Source organism: Triticum aestivum, chromosome 2A (genome assembly GCF_018294505.1).
Source record: "Triticum aestivum cultivar Chinese Spring chromosome 2A, IWGSC CS RefSeq v2.1, whole genome shotgun sequence".
NCBI lineage: Eukaryota > Viridiplantae > Streptophyta > Magnoliopsida > Poales > Poaceae > Triticum > Triticum aestivum.
Window position 1 is genome coordinate 461,818,075 of NC_057797.1, and position 10,085 is coordinate 461,828,159.

Consider the following 10,085-nt stretch of genomic DNA (forward strand, 5'->3'; position numbering starts at 1 on the left):
GATCGAATCTCGGGTAAGTAACGTACCGATTGACAAAGGGAATTGCATACGGGGTTGCTTGAATCCTCGACATCATGGTTCATCCTATGAGATCATCGAGGAGCATGTGGGAGCCAACATGGGTATCCAGATCCCACTGTTGGTTATTGACCGGAGAGCCATCTCGGTCATGTCTACATGTCTCCCGAACACGTAGGGTCTACACACTTAAGGTTCGGTGACGCTAGGGTTGTAGAGATATGAATATGTAGTAACCTGAAAGTTGTTCGGAGTCCCAGATGAGATCCCGGACGTCACGAGGAGTTCCGGAATGGTCCGGAGGTAAAGAATTATATATAGGAAGTGAGGTTTCGGCCATCGGGAAAGATTCAGGGGTCACCAGTATTGTACCGGGACCACCGGATGGGTCCCGGGGGTCCACCGGGTGGGGCCACCCATCCCGGAGGGCCCCATGGGCTGAAGTGGGGAGGGGAACCAGCCCATAGTGGGCTGGTGCGCCCCCCAAGGCCCACCCCTTGCGCCTAGGGTTGAAACCCTAGGGTGGGGGGGGCTCCCCACTTGCCTTGGGGGGCACTCTACCCCCCTTGGCCGCCGCCGCCCCGAGGAGATTGCATCTCCTAGGGCCGGCGCCCCCCCTAGGCCCCCTATATATAGTGGGGGGAAGGGAGGGCTTCATACCCACGCCTTTGGTGCCTCCCTCTCCCTCTCCAACACCTCCTCCTCCTCCATAGAGCTTGGCGAAGCCCTGCCGGAGTACTGCTGCTCCACCACCACCACGCCGTCGTGCTGCTACTGGAGCCATCTTCCTCAACCTCTCCTTCCCCTTGCTGGATCAAGAAGGAGGAGACGTCACGCTGACTGTATGTGTGTTGAACGCGGAGGTGCCGTCCGTTCGGCGCTAGGATCTCCGGTGATTTGGATCATGTCGAGTACGACTTCCTCATCCCCGTTCTTTGAACGCTTCCGCGCGTGATCTACAAAGGTATGTAGATGCAATCTGATCACTCGTTGCTAGATGAACTCATAGATGGATCTTGGTGAAACCGTAGGAAATTTTTTGTTTTTTTGCAACGTTACCCAACAGAGTTTACCTCCGCGGATATCTTTCAGCACTCACCCTTCGGTGACATACTGAACTCGTTAAGGTCTCTCTCCTTGTCAGGAGAGTCCTGGCCGAACTATGTTCGGCAGGATTAGGATGCGAATGACGAAGAAATTCGCCGCCCACCCACCACCCACTTAGTAGCCACTGTTGATGATTTGACCGACATGCTTGACTTCGACTCCGAAGACATCGACGGCATGGACGACGATGCAGGAGGCGAACAAGAACCACTGCCCACAGGGCACTGGACAGCCAGCTCGTCATATGACATATATATGGTGGACACACCCAAAGAAGGCAATGGCGATGGGACAGCGGAGGATGACCCCTCCAAGAAGCAACCTAAGCGCCGACGTCAGCAGCGCCGCTCTAAGTCTCGCCAAAGCAAAAGCGGTGACACCGGCACAGGAGATAATAGCACTCTGGATAGTGTCGAAGACGACAACAATCCCCTCCAGCAAGATTTAGAGCAGGAGGATGGAGAAGCTAGCCCTCCCGAGAAAGCGGCAGATGGAGAGGCGGAGGATGATAATTACATGCCTCCCTCTGAAGATGAGGCAAGCCTCGACGATGACGGATTCGTCGTGCCTGAGGATCCCGCCGAACAAGAGTGCTTCAAGCGTCGGCTTATAACCACGACAAATAGCCTTAAGAAAAAGCAACAGCAGCTTCAAGCTGATCAAGATTTGCTAGCCAACAGATGGACTAAAGTCCTTGCGGCCGAGGAATACAAACTCGAACGCCCCAACAAGAGTTACCCAAAGCGCGGGTTGCTACCCCGACTGGAGGAGGAAGCACCAAAATCTACATCCCCAATGTATGACGCGGCTGATCGGCCACCTCGTGGCCGCGACAGAGAGGCATTTCAGCCAAAAGCTCAGCCCGCACCCCGACACCACTCAAATAAAAAAGTCAAGACATGGGGAAATACGCTAGACCTGCGAGACGTATTGGAGGACAAAGCAAAACATGCAAGATCGATCTATGGATCGCGAGGGCGCGCCACTATGCGAGACGATAACCGTCACGCCGGATACAGTAAAAGTAAGTCCGGCCGGGCCAAACATAGCGGACAAGACTCATTTGAGTTGCATCGCGATATAGCCCAGTACAGAGGCGCCACACGCCCCCTATGCTTCACAAACGAAGTAATGGATCATCAAATCCCAGAGGGTTCAAACCCGTAAATATAGAATCATACGATGGCACAACCCTATATGCAGGTATTGGATCAACGGACTTCCCCGCACATCCACATGGCCCGCGGTGATGACTACCACGCCATCAAATACCTCCCTCAAGCTCAAAGGACCCAGCTCACGCATTGGCTCAACAGCCTGCCAGCCAGAATCCATTGGCTGTTGGGAAATCTGGAAGCCGCATTCCCTTGACACTTCCAGGGCATTAATGTTGCGACCACCAGACCGGCGCACTTAGACCAATAATTCAGCAGCCAAGGGACTCGGCCAGGCAATTCTGGACACGGTTCCTAACAAGAAAATCAAATCGTCGACTCGTCCGAATTGCAGAGGCCCTAGCAGCTTTAAGCACAACATCCGCGACGAGTGGCTCGCCCGGCACCTTGGCCAGGAAAGCCGAAATCTATGGCAGCCCTCACGACACTCATGACCCGCTTTTGCGCGGGAGAAGATAGCTGGCTGGCTCGCAGCAATAACATATCAAAGAACCATGGTACTTCGGATACCAAGGACGGCAATGGCAGGTCACGTCGCAACAAACATAAGCGCCGCTATTACGGCATATCTCTCTCAAGGTAGTTTTGGTGATTGATGACAACATGTTTGCGGACTAATCTTGTGCTTTGAATAATTCACAGATTCTCCCCTGGCACGAGACGCCTTCTTCCCCTCGGAGTATATTTCAAGACGGTGTACCTCTTTCGCTTCTTTCTCGGTGGACTAGTTGCGTAGAGGGCACCGTGCTATCAAGAGGGGGTCCGCTGAGGTTTTGCATGGTGGAATCATCACGTACACATCAGCTTCTCACCCTCCGAGCATTTCCTTTCCATTGAAGAGATATCTCCTCTCTTCCGTGTCCTGTCTGGGTCTAAGCGGTAGTACCGCGCACCCAGCGGTAGTACCGTTGAGGAGCCAAGCGGCAGTACTGCTCCGCAGCGGTAGTACCGCCCTTGGCTCCACAGCAGTAGTACCGCTGGGGGCCTAGCACCTCCGCCTTGTCCTCAGCATATTTGAGAGATCCCTTCTCTCTCTCGCGCGCGCCCCAGCCGTAGTACCGCACTGCCTGCGGTACTACGGCCGAAGGGTCACAAGCAACAGTACCGCTCCACAGTGGTACTACCGCCCTTGACCCCACTGCCGTAGTACCGCTGGGTAGTCTGGCTCCTACCGCCTCGATTCGAGAGGTCTTTTTCTCGTGTCGGGTTTTGCGGCACTAGTCACGGTTGTAGTGGCGGTAGTACCGTTCCAGGAGCGGTAGTACCGCCCTACCACCGCGGTAGTACCGCATTTGGGTCCGTTCCCTACTAAGTCTCCTCAGCGCGGCAGTACTACTGGCTGGCGCGGCAGTACCGTCGCCTGGCGGTATTACCGCCCCCTCTCAGTGGTAGTACCGCCCTATGCGGGGCTGGTTGGTGGGGGGCAACGGGATTGTTGCCCCCACTATAAAAGGGAGTCCCCTTCCTCCTTCTCACCTACCTCTTCCTCCCCAAGCTCCATTTATTGCTCAAGCTCCATTAAATACTCCAAGCTTCATTTTGCCCAATCTATCTCCCTAGCCAATCAAACTTGTTGATTTGCTCGAGAGTGGTTGAGAAGGCTCCGATCTACACTTCCACCAAGGGATTTTTGATTCCCCCACTCATCTCTAGCAGGATCTTGTTACTCTTGGGTGTTTGAGCACCCTAGACGGTTGAGGTCACCTCGGAGCCATATTCCATTGTGGTGAAGCTTCGTGGTCTTGTTGGGAGCCTCCGATTAAGTTGTGGAGATTGCCCCAACCTTGTTTGTAAAGGTTTGGTCGCCGCCTTCAAGGGCACCAATAGTGGAATCACGGCATCTCGCATTGTGTGAGGGCGTGAGGAGAATACGGTGGCCCTAGTGGCTTCTTGGGGAGCATTGTGCCTCCACACCGCTCCAACGGAGACGTACTTCCCCTCAAAAGGAAGGAACTTCGGTAACACATCCTCGTCTTCACCGGATCCACTCTTGGTTATCTCTTACCTTTACTTGTGCAAGCTCTTTAGTGTTTCTACCCTTGCTTGCTTGTATGCTTGTTGTTATTGCATCATATAGGTTGCTCACCTAGTTGCACATCTAGACAACCTACTTTGATGCAAAGTTTAATTTGGTAAAGAAAAGCTAAAAATTGGTAGTTGCCTATTCACCCCCCCCTCTAGTCAACCATATCGATCCTTTCAATTGGTATCAGAGCCTCGTCTCTTTATTAAGGACTTTACCGTCCAAAGAGTATGGTTGATACCGTAGACGGTGTGGAGGAACACTCCGGTGTGAATCCGATCTCGTCTACGGGAGATGGGGGAACTTCGGTCTCTCGTGAGGAGTTCAATGTGGCCTTGGAGACATTGAAAACCTCCATGACGACCGAAGTTGAAAGCATATTTACTAAATTTCTTGAGGGGCTTAAACTATGCACCGCACCGTTGAAAGTGGGTGATCCCGCCAACAAGGTGTCGGATGCTATCCCCGACAAGGGGGAAGCTAGTAGTGAAAAGGCTCCTTCTTCTAGTGGCAAGAATGGCACCGGCATCTTTGCCCATGTGGAACCACCACTTGTTTATGGTGGACCGGTTCCTTCCACTCATTTGAATCATGCCGGTCCTCCCCCTAAGATTGTGAAAAATGAGGATTTTGATTCTTGGGTTTACCGCTTTAAACGTCATTTAAATCATGTGAACACTAACCTTTGGAGAATCATTGAAGAAGGTTTCTATCCACATGATCCAAGCAACTTCACTCCTCGAGAAGCCACGGACAATCAATTCAATGAGAATGCTCTCTTCATCATTCAAGATGCAATTCCACCCGAAGACCTACCTCATCTTCGTCCCTTCGCCTTGGCCAAAGATGCATGGCATTGTGTCGTGTCTCTCTACCGGGGAAGCGCAAGCATTCAACGCTCCAACTATGAAGTGGTACAAGATGAGGCCGATGAGTTTGCAATGAAGGAAGATGAAGAACCTCGTGAGCTTTATCGGAGAGTAACCAAACTCGCGGTCTCACTACGAGATCACGGGAGCAAGGACACGGATGACAATTGGATCAAGCGCAAATTCCTCAAGGCAATGATGCCCTACCACAAGGCCATGTCCTCCATCATTCGTCAAAGACCGGACTTCCACACTTTGACCTCAAGCGAAGTGTTGGATGAGTTTGTGGCCATGAACATTTTGGACAAGACCGCCGACAATGCGGTGCTCCGTTCTCAACGGGCAAAGAAGCCTAACCTTGCATTGAAGGCCAAGCTCACCGTGGAAGAAGAAGAAGAGGAAGAAGAGGAGAGCAACCCCGAAGATACGAAGTATGCATATCATGAACACATGGCACTTGCTTCAAGGCAATTTTGGAGCAAGAAAAACTCGAGGCCCAACTTTAGCAAAAACAACTCGAGTGGCACAAGGGGCAAGCAACGTGTAAGGACTTGCTACAATTGCGGCAACGTGAGTCATTTCGTTGCGGAATGCCCGTATGAGAAGAGGGAAGACAATGGTGGCAAACTCATCCGAAAGGACAAGGCCAAGTCATTCCCCAACAAGAACAACTTCACCAAGAAGACTCCTCCCAAGGCCTTGGTTGTGCAAGAAGAGTACAATGAGGATGATGAAGATGATGAGTCGGTTGCCATGGCCTCCGTTGCCATTGCAACAACGTCACGGGTGTCTCTCTTCGACTCACCCAACGAGAACATCACTGCCAAGTGCCTCATGGCTAAAGCCACCAACAAGGTAACCTCTAACATAAAAACTACCATCATTAATCATCCTTCCCCAACAGATAGCATTAATGAACTTGAGGGAGCTAATGTGGAGGCTAACGAGTTTGAGGCTTTTATGGGCAAACTCAAGGGAAAATCCAAGAAGCACTTTGTTGCTCTCTTGGAACAACTTGGTGAGGCCAATTACATGATCGAGGCTCACGAAGACACCATCTCTAAGATGGAAGGGCATAGTCGTGACTATGCCGATGAGATTTCAGATCTTTCCAATGCTCTTGAGGAAGAGCGTGGTCTTCGTTTGGCTCTTGAGGAGTCACACAACGTTGATCATGCTAAGTTAAAGAAAGATTATGATCATGCCCTCATTGTTTCTCGTGTGCTAAATTCCGAGAAGGCCAAACTCGGGGTTGATCTTGCTAGACTCAAAGAGGAGTTTGATATACTTGACAAGGCCCACAAGGCCTTGAAGGGTATTCACGCTAGTCTCAAGGAGTCTCATGATCAACTCCAAGTGAAGCTAACTAAGGAGAAAGCAACTTTTCCTCATATGGTTTTAATTGATAATGCAAATGCTACTAACCCGTGTTGTGAGCATATACATCTTGTTGAGGAAAATGCTAAGTTGAAGGAGCAACTTGAGAGAGGTCTTGCGACTTGCATACAAGGCAAGAAGAACCTCAACGATCTCTTGATCAACCAAAAGGGAGGTGTGGCCAAGGAAGGGGTTGGGTACGTGCCCGACTCCAAGAACAAGAAGAAGAATGACAAGACCAAACGACCTCCTCCCCTCATGCAAACCTTTGTGAGGGAGGGAGAGAGTGCCCCGAGGAGAAGAAGAAGAACAATGTCAAGAAGGGCAATGTCATCCCTCCCAACAAAGCCGGCGATTTTAATCCTTCTTATGTGTTATGCGTGCTAGTGATGGGCATGTTTATGCCAAATTTGTTGGTTCTCTTCATGAGTACATTGAATGGTCTATTTGGGTTCCTAAGACCCTTGTTACTAACATCAAAGGACCCATTACAAAATGGGTACCTAAAACCAAGCATTGATCTCTTGTAGGTGTTTGCTTCCGGTGGTGGATCATGGTTGCTCGATAGCGGAGCTACAAATCATATGACCGGAAGCAAGGACTTGGTGGTGGACGTGCACAAAGTTCCATCTATGCCCACCAATGTCGAGTGGGGTGACGCCTCATCCTCTAAGGTATTGGGACTTGGCAAGGTGGTCATCTCTCATGATCTCACGATCGAGAAGGTCATGCTTGTTGAGTCCCTTGCATACAATTTACTTTCCGTTCGTCAACTTGCAATCATGGGCTTTGCCACTTTCTTTGATATCGATACCGTGGCCCTCTTGTGGAGCAAGACTCTTAAAGTAGCTTTTGTTGGGCATGTCGAGAACGGTCTATATGTGATTAACTTTTCGGAGCGACCCACTAAGACCGCGACATGCCTAATGGCTAAAGTTGATGTGGGATGGCTTTGGCATCGCCGTTTAGCCCATGTCAATATGAGATCTTTGCAAAGTCTTCTCAAGGGGGACCATGTCCGTGGACTAACGAATGTTAGTTTTGTTAAAGATCGTGCTTGCAGTGCCTGTATCGAAGGAAAGCTACATGAGAAGGCTCACCCTCCCACGACTATCATTTATTCAAAGAGGCCCTTGGAGCTCCTTCACATGGATCTTTTTGGGCCCCCATCCTTCGATAGTCTTGGAGGTAGGAAGTATTGCTTGGTGATTGTGGATGACTACTCAAGGTACACATGGGTGTATTTCTTCAAGAGGAAGAGCGAGACCCAACAAACCGTCATTGACTTTGCAAATGAAGCACAACGTCAACACAATGCAAAGATCTTGACAATAAGAAGTGACAACGGCACCGAGTTCAAGAACTACACCTTGGATGAATTTCTTAGTGATGAGGGAATCAAGCATCAATATTCCGCACCATACACCCCTCAACAAAACGGTGTTGCGGAGAGGAAGAACCGGACGTTGATGGATGCGGCAAGGACCATGATGGCGGAGTTCAAGTCTCCATACAACTTTTGGGCCGAAGCCATCAACACCGCGTGTCATGCATCCAATCGGCTCTACCTCCGCAAGGGCTTGAACAAGACTCCATATGAGATACTCACCGGTAACAAGCCCAACCTCAAGTACTTCCGGGTATTCGGGTGTAAGTGTTTCATTCTCAAGAAAGGTGTTCGGTTGTCTAAATTTGAGGCTAGAGCTTATGAGGGCATATTTGTTGGTTATGCTACAAACTCTCATGCTTACCGTGTCCTCAATAAATCCACGGGACTTATTGAGGAGACGTGTAACGTGGAGTTTGATGAGAATAACGGCTCCCAAGTGGAGCAAAGTGGCACTTGTGATGTAGGTGATGAAATTCCTCCTCAAGCCATAAGAAGAATGGGTGTTGGTTTCATCCTACCCATTGAGGAACCCCTTGTGGCCGAAGGAGAAGGACAATGCTCCACTCAAGTGGAGCCATCACCAACCCAAGGCCCACACGCTTCCGAAGAACAAAGTGAAGGCCCTCAACCTCATGAACAAGACCAAGGGCAAGATCATACTCAAGACGGTGTTGACACACCAAGTGATGCCCAAGGTCAAGTTCTCTCCCCCGAGCAAGTTCAAGATCAAGAACAAGTTCATGACGGCGCTCAAGATGATCAAGTAACCGCTCCTCAACTCACCACCGAGGAGGAATTAGAGCGTCGTGCCGCCAAGGTTGCTTCCAAGCTCTCCACCAAGGATCATCTCATGACGAATGTGCTTGGAAGCTTAAGAAAGGGGGTAAGCACTCGTAGACAATTAGCAAATTATTGTGAGCATCACGCGTTTGTCTCTTGTGTGGAACCCCACAAGGTCTATGAGGCGCTAGAAGATCCGGATTGGCTCAATGCCATGCACGAAGAACTCAACAACTTCGAGCGCAACAAAGTGTGGAGATTGGTGCCAAGGCCAACGGGGAACCACAATGTCATTGGAACCAAGTGGATATTCAAGAACAAGCAAGATGCCCATGGGATTATCATTCGCAACAAGGCTCGTTTGGTAGCACAAGGCTACTCCCAAGTCGAGGGTATCGACTACGGTGAAACCTTTGCTCCCGTTGCTCGTCTTGAATCCATTCGCATGTTGATTGCATATGCTTCTCATCATAACTTTAAGTTACAACAAATGGATGTGAAGAGTGCTTTTCTTAATGGTCCCATTAATGAATTGGTTTACGTCAAGCAACCCCCCGGGTTCGAGGATCCCTACTTTCCCGATCATGTGTATCAACTCGATAAGGCACTCTATGGCCTTAAACAAGCCCCACGTGCGTGGTATGACCACCTTACCGAGTTGTTACAAGACCGTGGTTTTGAAGTTGGGCTAATCGACCCCACTCTTTTTACTAAGAAGGTCAAAGGGGAGTTGTTTGTGTGCCAATTATATGTTGATGATATTATCTTTGGTTCTCCTAACAAAGCTTTCAATGAGGAATTTGCCGCTCTCATGACCTCAAAGTTCGAGATGTCCTCCATGGGAGAGTTGAAGTTCTTTCTAGGGTTCGAAGTGAAGCAAAGAAGAGAAGGAACCTTCATCAATCAATCCAAATACACCCAAGACATGCTCAAGAGATTCAAGCTAAGTGACGTCAAGCCGGCCTCCACTCCAATGCCCACCAAGTGCCAACTTGACTTAGATCCCAATGGTAAAGTGGTGGATCAAAAGGTATATCGTTCCATGATTGGATCCTTGCTTTACCTTTGTGCATCTAGACCGGACATCATGTTGAGTGTGGGAATTTGTGCACGGTTTCAAGCCGCACCTAAGGAAAGTCACTATGTGGCGGTCAAACGAATCTTTCGATATTTGGCTCATACCCCAAACTTTGGCTTATGGTACCCAAGAGGATCAAACTTCAAGCTTGTAGGGTACTCGGATTCCGATTGGGCGGGAGACAAAGTGGATAGGAAGTCCACTTCCGGAGGGTGCCAATTCCTTGGTTGCTCTTTGGTAAGTTGGTCTTCCAAAAAGCAAAGTTGTG